Raw genomic sequence first — 20102 nt, 5'->3', positions numbered from 1 at the left:
CCAGGGCCTTCCCATAGATTTTGTAATCCGCCGACAATAGAGTTATGGGTCGGTAGGAGCCTAGCTGATGCGGGTCTCTATCTGGTTTAAGGAGGGATACTATAACGGATTCGCGCATGGAGTGAGGTAGGACCCCCGCATCTAGAGCTGCCTGGAACTGCAATTCTAGTTGAGGGACCAACTGGGACGCAAAAGTCTGGTAAAATTCAAGTGGGAAGCCATCCAGGCCAGGGGCCTTGTGAGTGGCTAGCGCCTTCATAGCGTGCCGAATCTCGGCCGCCTTGAGAGGGCGATCTAGGTCCAGACGTGTATCACGGTCTATGCGGGGAAGCCGAATACGGTCCAGGAATTCAGCCAGGGCGTCATCCGACACCGGGGGATGGGGGCTAGTGTACAAGTGCATGTAATGCTCTTGAAAGGCCTTGAGTATCTGACCCTGCGAATACACCAAAGTACCCTGGTCGTCACGAATGGCCATGATGGTCGGGAGGCTCGAATCCTGCTTTATGAGCCACGCCAATAGGGTGCCCGCGCGATCGCCTTCTGTGTGGGCCCTAGCAGCGTATGCCACGAAATTAAACCAACGCAGTGCCCCTTCCGCCTGCTGAGTGTCACCCTCCAGAGCCCGCCGGACCCCCGCAATATGACGAATGCAATTGCCACGCATTACAACCTTAAAAGCATTCCATTCCGACGCTAGCGTACTGGCCGTGCCGGCGTTCTCCCTGAAATAATGACTGATGTGATCCGCCATGGTTTGTCGGAAGACCGGGTCTTCAAGACTGTCCCGAGGGAGGCGCCAAGCGGGGACGGGGGGATGCGGCGGGCGCCATTGCAGTGTTATCATGTGGGCGTCATGGTCTGATATAGTTCTACCCAGGTAGTCAGCGTCCAGAACGGTAGAGAGGATGGTGGGGGAACAAAGGAAACAGTCCAGGCGCACTCTAAGGTTATGCGGTCTGGAGTGGAACGAGTAAAGTTTAGCGGTGGGGTTCCGAGTCCGCCAAGCATCCGCCAGAGACCAATGATGCATCCAGGTTGTGAACCGTTTTGCCTGCGCTACAATGGGGGAGGTGGGGAGGGGCGGGTGGGATCTGTCTAAGGTTATGTCTCGTACGCAATTGTAATCGCCCCCCAAGATCCACGGCACCTGCGTGTATGTGCTTAAGGGGTTGGATAGCGTGTCCCAGAATTTGGATTGATCGACGTTCGGCCCATAGATGCTGCCTAGTAATATCGTCTGGCCGTCTAACCGACCGAGTAATAGTACATAGCGACCCTCCAGGTCTATAACGTGTGACAATTCCTGAAAAGGGACTCCCGGGCACACCCATATGAGGGCACCACGGGCGAATGCGGAATAAGTTGTGGCATAAAGGGCCCCCCGCCAGCGTCTACGCAGTTTCGTCACCTCCCCCGCTGTTAGGTGTGTCTCCTGCAGGATTGCAATTTGTGCCTGGTGACGCTTGATGTATGCGTATATGGAGTATCGCTTGCGCGCCGTATGCATGCCTCGCACATTCAGTGTAAGAATTGTGGTTTTACCGGCTTGTGCCATCAGTGCATGTGTCTAGTGCACGTCGCAGGACGGGTCAGTCGGGTCCCCCAGGGGCCCCCGGCTCCAATCCCTCCGTCCCACCCCCGTGGGTCCAGCGCATCAACGCAGCAGCTCAGCGGCACGTGGGTAGGGACATAGTGCAGAAGGTGTGCGTGGGAAGGGAAGGGGAAACTAGGGTGAGGCGAATGTAACTTGCCCCAACGCGGGGGACATATCGCCAAGCACGATACGTCCAAACTAACTCCCGAATTGCATGAGAGCATGAACCTATTAGTGAAGGGGGGTCGGCTGGCGTCTGCTGAAGGCTCTACAAGCGGGCTGTGCGCGGTATCTATGGCTAGCCACTTGGGCAATGTAGTGATGGAGGTCTTTGTATCCATGAGTTTCTTGAGCACAATCCCCGTGTAGCTCCTGTGACCAGGAGGCTGCTTTCTCCTCATCTGCTGCTCTAATTGGCCTCTGACCCTTTATAAATAGGAGGCATGTGAACTCGCATTGAAGGCAGCACCACCCCACACACACTAGCACATGGTCACTGGAGACAACTCTTCTGTCCCTTTACGCAGCTGTGGTGTAGGAAATGCACTATGCATTTACCCAACGAGGTAGCACTTACTGATTAGCCAGTAGAAAGTACTCCAGCTGAGTAGAGGAATTGCACAAAACGGTAGCATCTTCTTGGATAAATTTGCAGGGCAGGATTCATTCTGGCTGGCACGATGCTCGTCTGCCCCTGAGAGTGACCCTGCATAGATTATAACGGGCGCAACAAAATCTCTGCGAGCACGCGAAATTTCGCGTGCTCGTGGAGATTTCTTGCCGTTTCGCGGAATTTTGCGAAAGGCAACTTCGCACACACGGCAGGTGCAGTAAAATTGCAAATAGCTCATTATATCAGTTATTGAACTCCATGTTTTACTTTGTTAACTGTGGTAACTTTAGAGTGCTGACCTTCAAGGATGCATGTATTTGTCACACCACAACAAATCTAGGATCACCTGGTCGCTTTGGTGAATCTCAATAACATTGGGATGATTGCACATCCTCGCAACAGCAATGATGCATTCAGATGTCCATAGCTGACAAGTTTTCAGTTTGCCTAGGTGTGACATTTCCATGTTTTCAGTGTACTTGTGTGTGAGGTTGGTGTGCTGTATGTGACACCTTACTGCCACAGAAAGAAAGCAATTGCTTCAAAGTGATGAGAGAAATTACATAAATTATCACTGTTAGTAAAAATAATGTTTTAGAAGCAACTTTAGAACTTCGGCAGCTCTCTTAACTTGCTTATGCCTGGCAACTAACCTACTTCCCATTTTAAACGTGTCCTGAAATTTTTGTGGCACCAGAATAGATAATAAATAAATCATTTAAAGACAACATTTAAATGTAATCAGGAATTGTTCATGCTAGAGGTTTGGGAGTAATCTGCTGGTGAAAACAAATGTGAAACATCTGGGGTTTTGGTTGATAGTTCTTGCTAATTCCTATTTTGTTTTCCCATCATCACAGCATCTCAGGATCACCCATTTCAGGAGCAAACCCAGTTGTTGTTTAAGTGGGGGATTGTGATATAAAAGTTAAAGTGTTGGAGAGAAGTACACTTTGAGGAAGTTCACGCCCCTTATTTCCCTAAGAAACATTCTTAAATAATAATTGATTGAGTTGATGCGTCTGGTGACAGAGAAAATAAAGATTTTTGTCCCACATGCCAGCATACGTTACACAGACATACAGCACTGGCATTTGAAAGTAGCCCTACCTCTCAGTGGACAAAGAACATAGCAAGCTCAGACACGACACAACAGAGCTATCACTAGGTAACAAAGGACTTATAGGCTCAGATTATGCACACCTCAAAGCCAAAACTCAAGTTACACATACCTCAACAGTTAGACACTAGAGTTATCCCATAGGTAAAACAGATCTTGTAGATCTCACACGTCTAGCAGGCCTAAACTACAAATCTATCTCCCATGTTTCTAAGCAGCAGAATTGAAAAAATGCACACACAGCCGATCAAAATTAAAAATGTTGATAAATAAAACAAACATTTTCGTGGAGGTGATTCTGCCCCTCCCCAATACCCCCTAACCTCACTCTTGACTCTTTTACACCTCACATGTTCCTGCACCAACCTGTGTTAAAATATACAATTAACAGAAAATGCTGTGGGGAGCTAACTCTCAAGGCCTTTTCTTTAGGCCTTCATCTAGTACTATGCAATGCTACCGGACTAATGTGCCTTAAAACAGTATATTCTTGCAGACTTTTTAGTTTTTTAATAGTCGTCAATCTACTGACCTTGGAATAATGGAAGGAAGAGTCATTCTTGATGTGATTTGAAGTTGTGGACTTCAGAACACTACATAAATGAGCCATTGTGTTTAATGCAGAGAGTCTCCCTAACCCTTAATCGAAAATATTAGAGAAGAGCAGACACTTAGCTTGTCAGCTCTTGTTTTCCATTGCTATGTGTGAGATCAGGTCATCTAGTCCTGTTTTTTATTTGCATCCTGGTACCTGTCATCCTGAGTTTATATTTAATGGGTTAGGTGGACCTAAAAGTCTCAGAATGCAAAGAAAAAAAAGGATTTGATAAAACTGATAAAGTGATTCTAGAGAACGGCTTGCAGTATGGTGGTTATAAAGCAAGTATTGGCAGATGGTATTACAACAAGACAATATCAGGAACTGAAGAGCTTTTAAAACCCAGTTAAAAAGCACAATTTGAAATACATGTAAGTGAAAATCAAGTATGTGGATGTCCTTCGGGATCCCCTTGTCACAGTCACATACAGATTGTGCTCCAATAGATCAACAATGCAATCTCCTCCACCAGGATTTCAGATCATTTTTTAAATAAGGAGTTGCTGAGAAAACACACTTGCTTTGCCTTCACCAAGCCCAGGAGTTAGGATCATTTGTCCTTTACAGAAGTGGAGCTTCTATATTTATACTTGGGCTAATGTATTATTATGGGGGCCTCTCGCACCAGAGACCACCACCTCCAGAGGCCATAATGAATTTGTATTGGGGCCTGAGGGACTCCTGTGGTCATCTTCTTTTTAAATAATTTCGAGGGGGCCTGCCTTTTTCTGTCTCAAGGGGCTTGCGAATACTTGTCGCACCGAGCTATGAGAACTGGAATCCTGGTATGCTATGAGAGTGGGCACAGAATAACAGCAGGTATTCAAAAAGAATGCTAGAAAGTCTTATAAAATACGCTGAAATCAACAGGAAGAAACTGCTGGACACTAGTCAGGTAGACATCACAGGCATCACAGACCAAGAACAGGTGAAGAAATTCATCAGTGGCCTGAAAGAAAGACCAGTGAAGCTAGAGGAATCCATCAAAGTTAGAAAAACGCAAACATTAAAACAAGATAAATTAGACTACGAACGTCGGAAGATTTATACACTCTCAAAGAAGTTAGACGATTTCTGCAGACGATGGCTTTCTGAAACTGCAGAGCCGACACAGGTACAACCATCTGAACTAAATAGTGATCTATGTTTCAGAAATTAATACTGATATTGAGGAAGGAGTGGCAGGTGTACCAAAGGTCTGATCCACTCTGTCATAGACGAATTCGATTTTCTATGACAAGACCGCCGACTCATGTTACAACCAAAGAAAAGGATGAACGCTATTGATCTTAACAATGTTGGACAGCATTGCCCATTGAAAATCACAGATATGAACTGATTGTGAGATCTACGAGGATTGGAAAGGGCCAACACTTGCATGCAAGATTCAATGTCTGATGAAGCTTTAATCTTAGAAGAAGGCACTGATGTTTATGGAGATGCTCTTACAAAATTCAAACCTAAATCGAAATTCACTCCAGTCATGGCATGAGATGCCTTGGACATTTTCAATGAAATAGTAATAAGTGAACTTAAATCCCTACATACCAGCACCAGTAAAATGCAAGTGAACGCTGCCTCTCAGAAAGAATAGTGAGACCTAATCAATAAATTGCAATCTAAAACCAACTGTGTGATTAGAAACTCCGACAAAGGAGGCAAACTGGTATTATGGGACAAACAGAAGTACTTAGCAGAGGCATAAAATCAGTTAAATTATGTGCAGTGTTACACCAGGGTATCTGATTCCGCAATGCAATCTGTGAGATACCACACAGAACTGATGAAGTGGCGTGACAAAAGCCTCCTCAGCAATGAGGAATACCAGTTATTAAAAATAGAATATCCCAAAACTCCTGCCTTGTCCCTGATACCAAGGTACACAGTGACAGGGACAACCCACCAGGGTGAACCATTTTTTCTGCCATAGGTAGTACCTTCGAGCCAACATCCAAATATAGTGATCATTTTCTTGAAGACTTCATTAGAAGCCTCTCATCCTATGTTCAGGATATGGGAGATTTCTTGTGGAAAATAGACGACTTACCAATTTTCAACACCAACATGGCCTAAGAGCTGTGAATCACTTCTTGGATGCCAGACCTTTAAATCTCAGGAGTCATACTCAGATGTTGCTCAAAAGGACACAGAGGTCCCTTGAGAGCATTACTTCATATTCACCAATGGGCTATTCCGTCAGATCCGCGGCTAGCCAATGGGCACATGCTTAGCACCAGCTATGCTAATCTGCATATGGGCTGGTGGGAGGAGCAGGTGGTCCAGGTCAAACATCAACAGGAGTGGGAACAACACATCATACACTGGAGTAGGTACATTGATGACCTCTTCATTGAATAGAAAGACACAGGAGAGACTGCAAGGGGGTTCCTGCTCAGGTGAAGATTCGCGCTGAGAGTGATCTTGATCTTCTTTGTGAGCATTGAGCAGTTCTCCTGGTCCATCACCCCACCACTGGAAATCATGATGACAGCCTGTGCGTCATGCCGATTGCCGATGAATTCATTAAAGGGTAGCTTACCTGGTAACCCGGGTGTGCTCCGCTTTCTTCAGCAAGGGAGTGTGGTTTTGATGTTTAAGGGTGCAGCCACAAGCACCGTAAGCAGTACCCACCCCGAAGTGATTTGGTGCACTTTGTGGCAATCTGTGGTCAGTCTAAAAACCTTTGGAAACTCTGAAAACACCGCATGCCTGAAAACTTTGCCTGGCTGTTATTTAACGGAGCGCCACTTCGCTGCAAGAGCACTGCTTACTCAAGCGGTGATCACAGGCTGTCATCAGGATTTCCAGCGGTGGGGTGAGGGACCAGGAGAACTGCTCAATGCTCACAAAGAAGATCAAGGCACGCACTGGGGGAAAGAGCAGACACCGCCCACTGGGGATAGTACTTACGTCAAGGTGTCTGCTCTGCACGGACTTGGATTGCTGAGTTCGGGCCACTCCCTGTGTGACTGTGTCAGAGATGCCTTAACCAATCGTAGAGAGGCATTCTCTCTTTTAAAAGTGAACTGGAAAATCATTTGTAACTTTGGCGGCATCTGAGGAAGTTTTCACAAACGAAATGCGTCATGCCGATTGCCGATGAATTCATTAAAGGGGAGCTTACCTGGTAACTCGTGTGTGCTCCTCTTTCCTCAGCAAGGTAGTGTGGTTTTGATATATATATATATATGCTCTAAATTCCTCCGTTCCAACCAAACTCGGTGAAGGATAACAGCACCACACTCAGAGGGTTCAAGTACGTGCTTTAAATATATTAAACCATAGTGCATCACAAAATGGTAGAGGACTGTCTACGCGTTTTGGCTCCCAGCCTTCCACTGGACCATAGAGTCTTGCTGCCTAGAATGTCTCTTTTAAAGTGCTCAGTGTGTTTTCCTGCAATTCTTTCTATTAGAAGAAAGACTAGGCTAAAAATAATCCTGACAAACAGTGCATATATTTACAATCAATTTCAATTCAGGCTGAGATAGATACATATAGATTCATTTGTTGATGTGAAAGTTACTCAACAGTTTTTAAGAAAGAGTACAAGATTTGAATATTTTGTAAAACATCATGGGTGATTGTTACGTATGTCGTTGATGGAAACACATATCATAAGATGTAAAGTACGTTATTGTTTTTATGTGTTTAAAACAGAAGCAAAGAGATCCAAACAATAAAGTGACTAATGCGTATATTATACGGACAGTGATTTCTAAAATACATTCTGATCACTGTACTTGCTCACTTCAAGTTTAAATAAAATAAATTGTTCTTGGTTTTATACAATTTGAGGTGCAGAATTCTCATTGTCAGATACTCAAAAGGAGTAAGAGGTAAGAACTACGAGGTCAAGTTTTCCTGTAAATAAATTCCTACCCTGGATATCAAATTTGAGCAGCAAGATAAGGGGGAAGGGGAAAGAGGAAAGGGGAAAGAAAGAGGTGTAATTTTCAGTCTTCAATTTTAATGTGACTGGTACGTATCCCTAAGTGATAATTTCCCATTCTACCTCGTTTTTTTCCTTCAGTTCCTACTATGTTTTCCATGATTTAAAAAGACAATACGATTTCTACACTCGGTTTTCAAAAACATAATAATGACGCAATGTTCCATTGGGAGATGACAGTGTCCCAATTGTTCACTTCTTGTCTCTTCTTAACTGCCTTGATAATGTAATTGCCATTAGATTTAAGCTGTTATCATATATTTTTGATTTTTCAAACGAGACCCACAATCCACTTTAGAGAATTCAGTTAATTTAACAGCAATGTATGATCAGGTTTATAAGTTCCTCGGCGGTGATAGTGACAACAGTAAATTGTAAACAAAACTTTACAGAAAATGAACATCAGGGAACACCTTATTGCACTTGACCCACTTCCATCCCAGTGGCTTAATTAGAAGTATCCCTTACGGTGAAAGTCTACGGGTGAGGCGCAATTGTAGCGAGGAAAGTAAAATAAAACGCTGCATTAGAAAACCTTATAATGAGATTTAGAGCCATGGGCTACGCACCTACCAGCATAAAGGAGCCAAAATCCAATGCCAGATAAAGATCGAGGGAAGAGGTCTTATTTGAGAGACAAAGAAGTCAGCACAAATCTATCACCATTTCAGTCTTATCACCACTTACATCAGACAGGAGGGAGCCATACGGTCTATAATTCAGAAGTATTGGTACCTAATAGGGAATGACCCCATACTAGGAAACGTTGCACCAAGGAGACCAAGAGTAACATTCAGAAGAGCCAGAGAAGACTTATTCAAAAGTAGCCCTGGAAGTAGCAAACCACCAAAAGCAAATTGGTTAATCCAGAGTACTGGTTTTAGACAATGCGGAAAATGCAAGGCATGTCAATATGGCAAAAATGTTACAAGGTATAAATTGCCTTTAGCATCTGAGGTGAAGCGCATAAAAGGTGAGTTTAACTGTAGAATCGATTAGGCAGTATACATCCTGCAATGCACCTGTGGATTACCATACATGGGTACCAAACTCCCAGTATACAAAAGAATCCTTCAACATCTAAGAGCTACTAAGAACCGAGATAAAACATACCCGGTTGCTCGACACTTCAAAGAAGTACATGGAAATGTAGTGTCAGGAAAAACCTATTATGTGGTGGAAGCAATTGCAACAAATTTTAGTGGAGGAGACAGGGAGAAACAATTGAGGCAACTTGAATACATATACATATTAGATATGAACGCCAAGACACCAGGGGGTCGATTAGGATGCATGGCTTTCCATGGCGGAGACCCTGCCATGGAAAGCCATGCGGAGTCTGCTTTCGGGGGCCCGTTGCGGCCCCCAGGCTATTGAGGAGGTGGGGGGTGCACACGGGGGTAGCATTGTCATGGACATGGTGGCAGGCACCTCACGGTGCCTGTCACCTTGTGCATGACAATGCACACAGTGCATTCCCAGCATTGTGACGGGCGGTGCTCACAGCAGTGCCTGCCACAATGCTGGGAATGGAGGATGCCACCGCCACGGTGGCGGTGGCATCCTAATTGCAGGTGCAGGACCGCCACACCACTGGCAGCCGGTCCCAGCTCCGCTAGAGTGGCGGGTGGACTAAATTCGGCCCGCCATCCTAATCGGCCCCTAGGTGTCCTTAACATTGAGGAAGATTTGTATACACATCTACAATGATGTACACTGCAGTATATTCCAGCAATTGATGCTAGACTTTAAAATGTTTAAATTGTGAACTGTGACTCCTCCCAATTTAAAGTTAGTTTAGTGTGGATTTGGTTTACATTTTGCACTGCATATTATCAAGTAATAGTAAAGTATGCCACATACAAGTCAGACTAATACACATTCATTCAGGACAGCCAATGCCAGCTGATGCTTGCCCTCTTGGGCATGATTGTATGGCACTCAATCATGAGATGGGTACATAATTTTGCTTGTTGGGTAAATTGCCCATGCCCACTGGAGCAGAATGAATTGATGCTAATTGCAAAGCCTATCTACACTTGTAAAAGACTGTTTAACATGCAGCACTGATCGAGCACATAGCGCATGTTGTCTATGGAGTTCATGAAAATGCTTCAGAATATCTTAAGACCCAGTAGTCGGCTGTCCTATGTAAAGTATGTGTGTGTAGTGAAAACGCAGTCAAACCCTAGCACACACAGACCTCAGTGGGAGTGGCAAACAGGTCATTAAATGCTATGTGCCTATTATAAGTTGTTTTTGGCCTGGTCACATCATCATAACTTTGCACTGTAAAGAAAGAAAGACATTGACTTTTGTCCATGAAAATGACTGCATAATATGTAGTATGTACTAACTGAGCCCTCCCTGCCCGCTCAAAGCTACAGCACATACTGTCCATGTACCCGGCATGGAGTCCAAATACAGAGAAGTGCACAGGCTGAGAAAACACGTTATCAGCTGAGCTGCTTGGCTTATTTGCGTGATTAACGTTAGACAGTGCGGGAATTTAGATATTTGTTCAAAGTGCATTAGTTTAACCCATGATGCATTATACTTGCAGGGCTGGATGTATGCCCGATTAGCTTTCAATGGTACTTTCTGTGCTTAACATTGTGGCTAGGGGTTACAGGTAATCGAGGTTCAATTCCAAAAGGCAAGCCTGAAAAATAGCAACCACATTTAAGGAAGGCAGTAGGAATGCACATTGCTCCGCTCCTGCTTTGCAGAGGTAGTTAGGGATGAATAAACAATACAGGGCAAGTCTGGTGCCCGCAACCATGATATTTCCAGGTCTAAGAGCATATATACATTGCTGCAGTTAAAAAGCCCTAAGTTGAACCTTAGGATTGAGATATCGAGCTGTTGGTCCACTGCAGGGTGAGCTACCACCTGTCACAGCTTCTCTCTCTATGCTCCCCTTTGATGCTGTTGACTGAGTGTCCTGGAATGAAGCATTTAATTTGGAAAATTAGTGCTAATAGCAGAGCAGTCACCTGAATGCTTCAGCTTGTAAAAATGGAATAGGACTCTGGTTGTATTTTTTGGTTTTGCGAACTGGACCATAATTAAGTGAAATGGCTGGGGGCATTTGTATTGTGTCACTAGAGGTGACATTATTGGATTGGTGCAAGAAGAACCAAAGTGAAAGCAATTGCCATAAACAGTTTTCATTAATCAAGAAGGAAAGTACATAGTTCGAATATGGTCAAATGACATAGCAGTTCGAACCATACATATGGTGATTCAACAATGTTATTTTCAAGTCCTCCCAGGCACCTTCCAGGAAACCAAACTCACTTCTGGGGTAATAAGGCTCCACAGTTAAAACTTAAATGAATTGATTGCTTACTAAGACAGGAAGCCTCACCAGAACAAGGGCAGCGCTTTCTCAATTCTATGGGTGGCAGTACATGGTTAGTCTTAGTTGGTGGAGCGATTTGTCTAGGCAATTCTAATAACGAACGAGAATTACGATAACAAATGAGATTCCTTCATGATACCTAGTATGCAACCTCCAGCAGCCATCCACACAAGATCAAGCATTAACAGGTCTGTGATGCACTTAGATGTCTGGTGCTGCACACACACCACACTGACTTTATCAGTATGTGTCTACCCTTCACTAACAGGTGCAGATAACCCAGCGAACCCAGTTTGAGATAGGGTTTGGGGACTGCAATTATATTTCAACTGGGAGATTGAGGGTGCCATAAAGAGATCGGAGGAAGTGAATGAATGTGTATCTAAAGGGAGACAAAGTCCAGTTCTACCAAGAAAAGAAGGCCCATGTATAATACCAATATGTTTTACTCTTGTAAGGAGCTGCAGAGAGCCACAGTAGGGAGAGAAAAAGTCTATATTGTGCAGGACACTTAACATCTTGCTCTATGAGAGTTCAGGGCAGCAGCGATGAATGCAAATCTTGAAATATTACATATTTTGACTCATTAGCAGTTCTTAATTTGAGCCTGTGGTTTCCAGTGCTCAGCGCCAGCACTTAATCATGAACTTATAGCCCGAACCCGACCCAAAGGATCTGGAGCACGGTCTCATTCATTTTCAGTCGGAACAGGAGTTCTGTTTTAGGCAGCACTTACAGAAGAAATGTGCAAACTGCCTCCTGACGAGAGCCCCAGTACGTTTTTTGTTTACACATTAGCCACTGCTCAGGAGCAATTTTTAGAAGGAACTGTTTGGGGTTATGATAGGATAAAACAAAGGAACTATTGAATGGGAATAGGACAAGCACCAATCAGAGTAGAGAATGTCAACACATAACCGTACATAAGTAAACGAATGATGTAGCACCAGAGAGGAAAAAAACAGAAGACAATGAGAAATATATGGATGAGGATAGGGTGAAGTGAAAGGAATTCCTGACCAGGAGAGGTTTGAAGTAGCCTGAAAGGAGTGAGTAGACCATAAATAAGCAAACCATAGGGCACTAGAAATGATACCTAAATAGCCCTAAAGCTACATAGCTGGTGTGGTGAAAGGTAAATCTTGATATGTTGCTCTGATGAGATGCATGCAAGAGTTCAGCACTGCAAGACCAAGCTGCCTCCAGAAACTTCTCACCTCTACAGTTTTACTAAACTTTGCAGTGGTGCATTCAGACATAGGGAAATAATAATTAGATTGTAGAATAGGCATTTCCCTCTTTACTATAATGCCCCTGCTCAATAGACTGTTTTCCCTGACCGATTTAGTCAACAAATCCAATCAGCCTATCCCATCCAGTTTGAGGACCCCACGTTCACCCTCTGAGCACAACATGTACCAATGCGTCCCCTCTGGTCTCTTCCCCTCTCATCACCCCACTGCCCCCCAGGCAGATTGATAAAGTGCTTGACAGTGATGAAAGCACATTGACCGGAATGTCCTAAATCGTGAATTACCTTTCTGGAATACTTATTGAATGGTCTTTTGGCCTGTTCTTTGTAGACACTTTTTCATGTTTTGTATGATCTTTATGTTGTTGTTACAAAATAAAAACCAATGAAGGGGAAGCATTCTAAATTTCTAAGATTCGCTGCATCTCTACTTTGTACGTTGTGTGAGACGATCTTGGCGTAAAACGGGACGAACACTTTTATCAGAACGTGAATATTAAAGGATCATAATTCTAACATGTATTCCTTCTTGCGTCTATGTCCTCAAAAGGGCTCCCTTTTTTAATGTGATACATTAGAATATAATTACACCAAGCAACAGTTTTCACAGTAAGAAATAAATCATATAAATTAATTTAAGTTACAAATTAACATGTTCTCTATTGAATTCCACACTGAATCTCCTGCCTAAGGAAAGTTAAAACAACACTTTTAAAACTTACATTTCTATTTTTTAATTCCACATTCTTTCTCTGCATAGGAAGTTTCTAAAATCTCGGGTTTTCGTATCTCAATTCACCTGTTCCTGAATAAGACTTGATTTCTTGCCAGCTCCCCTTTTAGAATAGAACAGTTTCACTGCCAGCTGGAAGTATTTCTCACCTCTCTGCGTATGTGGTCTTCTATATTTAGAAGATCAGTCAGCTCTTTGCTTTGGAACAAGATGGAGCCCTTCGAAAACCTTATCTTACTTTTAAACCACATTGTCACTGACACATTCTAAATACAAAGGCCCTGATATAGAGTTTGGTGGCTGGGTACTCCATTACAAACGTGACAGATATAACGTCTTCCTTCACCTTATTACAAGTGTATTAGGATATAATGCACGTGTATAATAAGGCAGAGAGGATATACGCCACAAATGTGATGGAGAATCCATCTGACAAACTCTATATCAGGGCCTTTGTTTTAGGATGTGTAATTTAAAATGTGCTTTTTGCTACACTCTTGAATATTCAGAAATATTGTTTTTATGTTATTGGGAACACTTGTATAGCCCTGAGATGGCCTCCAGGCACAGCAGGGTGCTTTACAAAGTACTATGGATGTGAGCCGGGTGGTTGAGGTCACAGGTTGCCCTCACACTGATTTGCACAGCCGCAGGGCATACACCAGAACAATGATGTGGAATATGTGAGTCTGGAAGGTGGAAAAATGGTGTTCGGTCTGGGCTTTCAGAGACGAACTGGAGTGTTGGGCAAAAATGAAGAGAACGGGGAGGTTTTTTCTGGTTCCTGAGGATCGGTATTTTGAAGGATTGGTCTTTTTAATAGGTGTTGCTTATTCCATAGACTCGGGACATGGAAAAGAAATATGTGTTTAAGAGTCATATTTGTTGTCTTGCTAGGGACGAGCTGCAGGTTGTGCAAGATAGTTTGGATTGTGTGAGAGCACAGCCTTATAGATGACACACTGACTGTCATTTAAAGATAGGTGGAAGTGTACATAATGGTGCTAATGTTCACAGGTAAAACCATTTTTGCTACTTAAAGCAATTTGAATTATCACAGTATTATGAAAGTCAATCAATCATTCAAACAGTATTTATAAAGCTTTGCTAATCACCCATGAGGGTATCCAGGTGCTGAGAGCCAAGATGCTCAGGTGGAATCAGTCGCGAAAACAGTTCTTGAGTTTCTCTCTATTATTCCAGAAGGGGAGGTGAGGTCCGAAGGTGGAGAGGTCTGAATAGCAAGGAAGGAATGCAAGTGTTCTCCACTGTTGCTTTGGTGGATTGGGGGTGTGAGCGAGTGAGAGGGAGGTGGAGCGCAGGGTGTTGCAGGTTGGTGAAAGCTCAGGCGGTGGTTGATGTATGCTTATCCTTGCTTGTGCATGGCTTTGTAGACGTGGGTTAGCATCTTGAATTGGCATCTCTTGTGGACGGGTAGCCAGTGGAGTTTATTTAGATGAGGGGTGATGGGGGTCCGTTTGGGGAGGTCGTTTGGGGAGGTTGAGGATGAGTCTGGCCACTGAATTTTGTATGGTCTGTAGTCTCTTCAGGAGGTGTGTGGTGATTCCACTTTACTGCATGAAAAGCTAATTTTGCAGGTTTAAATTTGGAAAATGGAATGTCATTCCACGTTTAAACAAAAATGTTTGGTAGCTCCACAATTAACAGTTAATACATTGATAGAAATTTCATGAAGTTCTCTCAATAAGATTTAGTATGTTCAGACTTGGATGCTAGGAGAGTGGCTAGTGGAGTTGTGTCAGAATAGGGTGGTATCATCCAGTTTTCGGTGGCTTATGTTGAGGTGAGAAGATGCATGTTTTCGGTGTAGCAACAATGGTGTCAGAATGGCTGAAGAACAAAGCATTGCCCCATCAATTTAGAGAGTGTTCAGGACTGGGCCTCATCAATGTAGAGAGTGTTCAGGACTGGGCCTCATCAATGTAGAGAGTGTGCAGGACTGGGCAGTGGAGTGAACGTTTTTTGTTGACAGAAACAGTGTGAGGTTGCAGAGCTGGGTTTAAAGGAACCCTGCAGTCCCAAATTAATTCTTGACATATTCTCTAATGGTAGGATTGAATTTTACAAAGTAATTCAAGTAAGTAAGTAAATAACAAAGGGGGGAAAAGCCTTTAAGGTGCAGTCACCTCAAACATCATTGGATCTGAGGTTGTAGTGAGCCGCCAATCACAAGGATGATCTCTGCATTGGTCAGGTGGAGTTTGATGTACGTAGTGGACGTTCATGCTTGGTTAAAGTTTAGGAATGATTAAAGTTAAGAAGGATCACTATCTGATGCCACGTGTAAGTATGGATACAATTTGTGCTGGTGTAGGCCAAAGTCATTTATGGCAAGTAGAAGGTCGTCAGCAGGACCTCAGGGTCAGCATTCTCAAATGGTCTAGTCATACTAGGATGCTGGCATCACTGTACTGTCGAAACAGACAATATCTGTAACTACCGGGATGGTTGCCATTTCAGCAGTGTATCAGGGTCGAATGCCCCATCGATGGGATCAAATAGGCAGCTGTCATTCAATGTGGTTTTGGGGCAGGAAAGAGACTGCCAACTCGAACATTTTTATTATATATCAGGCTATAATTAAAGAGCTCATCGTTGTCAAATTTTGGTTTCATTATAAGAAATGAGATTTGGCTTTTTTATAGTGAATAGGAAGATGCCTGTCAGGAGCACATAGAATGAAAGGTCAAGGTTCAGTGGAAGGTCATTAACAGAGTTGCGTTTGATGATAAGCAAACAGCAGCATTGTCATAGAAGGTTGCTTGTAGAAATTTGATGGGGATGAGAAGGTTTGAATGGCATACAGATTGAATGCATGCCTGATGGGGATGGAACTGGGAGATGTGTAGGGTTCGAACATACATGTTTGTAATGTCGATCTTCTGTCTAATGGTGTTCAGTTTTTTCTAAAGATGTTAGTGGATTTCTTTAATGTCTGATGTGCAGATGGGGATGAGGAGCTGTTGCAATGTCTGACTGTCTTGTATTAGAATTTCCTTCATAATTGGCCTCAAGCATATTGTTCATTTATTGCACCCTTTGCCAATAGAAGTGTGTTCTTGTTGTGGAAAAACAGCTTTGAGTATTGTAATTTCTTAATGGTTTTTAGAGCACACTGGTGCCTTTCCAGTTGTGAAGTCGGCTCTGGTGGGTGTTAATTTCCTGAGGGGATTATGGTACTGATGTTTGAGAAGCTTTTATGCAGGAGTATGTATGTTTGTGTGGTCTCTGCACTTTAAGCATTGAGAGTAAAGTTAGTTCAATCCTATATGAAAGCTGCAGTTAAAAGAACTACTATACCGTGTTAAATGAAACTTAGCAATAATGGCAAGACCGTTAAGAAACACCATGGTATGTATCAGAAAGATGATAAATAGTAACAAAGGAAGGAAATCAGCACCAAGTCAAACACGTACTACAGAGTGAAGCAACTTAGTAAAAGATTTGGAATAAAACATAATACTAATCAGACGAACAAATGAAGTGTAGTTGTGAATAGTTCATCATTTAGAAAAGAAAATGAAAAAAAAATGATAGACGTATAAACCCTTCCCCAGTCTCTAACTCACATTCTCTCTCAATACAGCTACCATGCTTATCAGTAAGTGTTCTGCCTGGTTGATCCCTTTATAGGCAGTGCACACAACTGGAAAAGCTGGAATTTTTATGTACCCGAAATCAGCAGATTCATAGACGACAGACATGGTCATTATATAAAAAAATGATGTTGGCAAACCCTCAGGCTGCATTCTACTTTTATTATCGTTTGAAAGTATATTAAAACTGATTGGCCTCAATTACTCCCCCATGCCAAGATGAGGCTTTTGATACCTCACTGGTAACAATGTAACATTACTTGGGAAGCAGCAATGTTCAAGACCCCTTAGGTTTTATGGTCCTGTGCCAATTAAACCAACTGTTTGTGGGGAAAGTACCACAAACTCAACAGTTGAGGATAAAAAAATAGCAAGGTCGTCAAACAGCAGCTTGATTTTCTTTTTGATGAAGCATTCTTGTAACAATGCTTCCTCACATCACAGAAGTCTTGATGCCACAGACTTTACCACTAAATTTCAGGCATATAGATAAATAGAAAAATAAATGACATATAAAAACGAACAAATAGCAAGTCTGGACATTCACTAATGGGTCATATATGTGCATTAATTACCTTACATCTTTAAATTACCCCTGTTAGAAATTGAGTTGTTGGTTGACTAGGGTATTAGCCCAAGTCAAGCAGCAACCATAGTCCCAGTCAGGGTAAGATTCAGGCAAAACCTAAATTAACCTTTGCTCACCCTCTGGTAGTTTAGCACAGAGCAGTCAAACTTAATTTAGAGGCAAACAATAAAACAGTGAAAACAACACATGAAAAGATTCCACGCTAGGTTAGAAAAATATAACTTAATTTAATAAATAAAACAAGACCAAAACAACAAAAAATCCCAAAAGTATAACTTGAGATATGAAGTTTTAAATAATAAACTGTAAAATAGTGTTTAGAAGCAATAAGTGCTTACTTGGGATATCTGGTTGCACCAGACTGGGACAAAGTCAAAAGTTCAAGCTGATCACGATGGAGCTCAGTCCGTATACAGGGGCCTGGTGAGGCCAGCTGAACAAAACACCTTGATCCTGACTGTGTCGATGTCAAAGATGTGGGTTGCAGTGGATCGATGCGTCAGTATCAATCCACGCAACAGACGCGATGAGCCAATCACGATCAGTTACATTCGTCTTCCTGGAACATAGACAATTTGACATATGTAGTCCTGCAACCTCATTGACATATGATCAATGTTTGAAGAAGCCTTGTGTATTCCCCCAGTAGTAAGTAACTTGACCAACGGCTTATGATCACTCCTTAGTATACACAATTTTCCCCACCCAAACCATTTAAATAATGATATACTTATTGATAAGTTTCCATTACCCAACATCTTGGAAATGTTAGCTTTAGTCAGGAATACAAATTGTTTTTATAAATTAGATTTATCGGCTCCATATCACCTGAAGTTCTCCAACGCCCGCACACAACCTAAGGTCTCTTTCTATCACAAAAAATCTTTCATCTGACGGTGATAATACTTGAGATGCAAATGCAATTACCACTCAGAGCAAGACCCTGATAAGTTACAGACTCTACTGCAAGTTTTCCACTTAGAACCCTTTTTCGTTCAGCACACTCAAGACATTTTCCAAAACCTCATTATGTTCATAAATACACTTGCCATATATTAATATATCATCCTGAAAGCATTTCACATTGTACATTTTAACAAACAAATCATGCATTAGCCATTGAAAAACAGCAGCCGCTGAAGCCAATCCAAATGTCATCCTCCTATATTGGTACCAACCCATAGGAGTAATAAATACTGTGAGTTTCTTACTATCGTCACACAAGGAAATCTAATGTTATACAGCAGATCAATTTGTTGTAGAAAACAATTTGTATTCTTGACTAAAGCTAACATTCCAGTGATTTTGAGCAACAAAAACAGTAAATCATTATTTAAGTGATGTAAGTGTACACACAATATAATCTTGCCATTGTTATGTCTGCAACTAAAATGGGAGCAATCCATTCCATTGTTTCTATGATCCTTGCTTCTATTATTTTCTCCAATTCTTTCTCTACCTCAACTCTAAGCATGATTGGAATATTTCTTACTTTATGTATTTTGGGACATACTTTCTGCTTAAGTACAATCTGATGTTTGATATCCTTCAAGTTACCAATCTTGCCACTGAATACATTGGGGAACTTTTCTAATATACCCTTCCCCAAAGGTTTCCCTCCCACATCAATTATCATAACAGCTTCAGAAGCTGTCAAGTTTCAAGATTATATGCACCCCAATACTGACAGTCCTTTTTTTGCCTCATATAATTTACCAGCAGTTTTGCTTTTCTAAACATCTTTCTTTATGAGGGTATAAGAAGACCCTGAATCTGCATAAATTTGCAAACTCAAGCCGCCCAGAGGCATAGTTTAAATCAGTTTTCTCCATAATGTTTGGTCTCAGTGTTTAACACAAATGATCCCAAACCCTTACTCACAATGTTGCTGTGTGCATGCTAATGGTTGTAGGCTCCTCATCACCTGAATTGTATCATCAACACGCTTTGCTTTCAAATTATTCTTTTTCTTACAAACATTTGAAAAATGGCCCACAATACCACCTGTGGAGCATTTCTACCGTAACGCAGGACACATTTTACTTTAAGCAAAATGCTATTGTAGCAATAACACCGCAATCCATCGCTATTCTTCAAATAGGCTTCGAACTGTCTCCCTGGACAATGATACTCTTTGAAATTACTTTACTTTTTACGCTGCCAACCATTTCCTCATGTTTGCCAATATCATCAGTATTGATTGTTTTAGAACTTCTGCTTTGATAGTTCTGCTTTCCTAACTATGGCCAATATGTCCTTCAATTTTGCATTGCCATTAACCCATAATCTCTCTTGTAGAGCATGATCTCTAACATGCATAGCTTCTTGGTCTCTAATTAATTCTTCCTGTAAATTTCCAAATTTGCAATCCAATGAAACCCCTTTTACGGGTTGCCACATACTCATCAATTGAGTCATTGAGACCTTGTTTCCTTTGAAAAAAACGGCCATTTGATTTGTCGAAGATGGTTTTATCACCACCTCCCCGGTATCTCAGGCCATGTGTTCATACATTTTTAAACCTTCGGGAACCACAGAATGTAAGAATATTCTATTTTTCTCTTCTGTAGACTTTTTCCCCTTTTTATGAATGGTAGCAAGATAGTTTAAAAATATGCTTTTCACTCTGGCCACTTCATGCATGGATTTCCCCTTGCAGGCAAAAAT

This window comes from Triturus cristatus, chromosome 2_2 (assembly GCF_964204655.1).
Source record: "Triturus cristatus chromosome 2_2, aTriCri1.1, whole genome shotgun sequence".
NCBI lineage: Eukaryota > Metazoa > Chordata > Amphibia > Caudata > Salamandridae > Triturus > Triturus cristatus.
The sequence above is the reverse complement of the archived record's forward strand: the minus strand, read 5'-3'. Positions refer to the sequence as shown.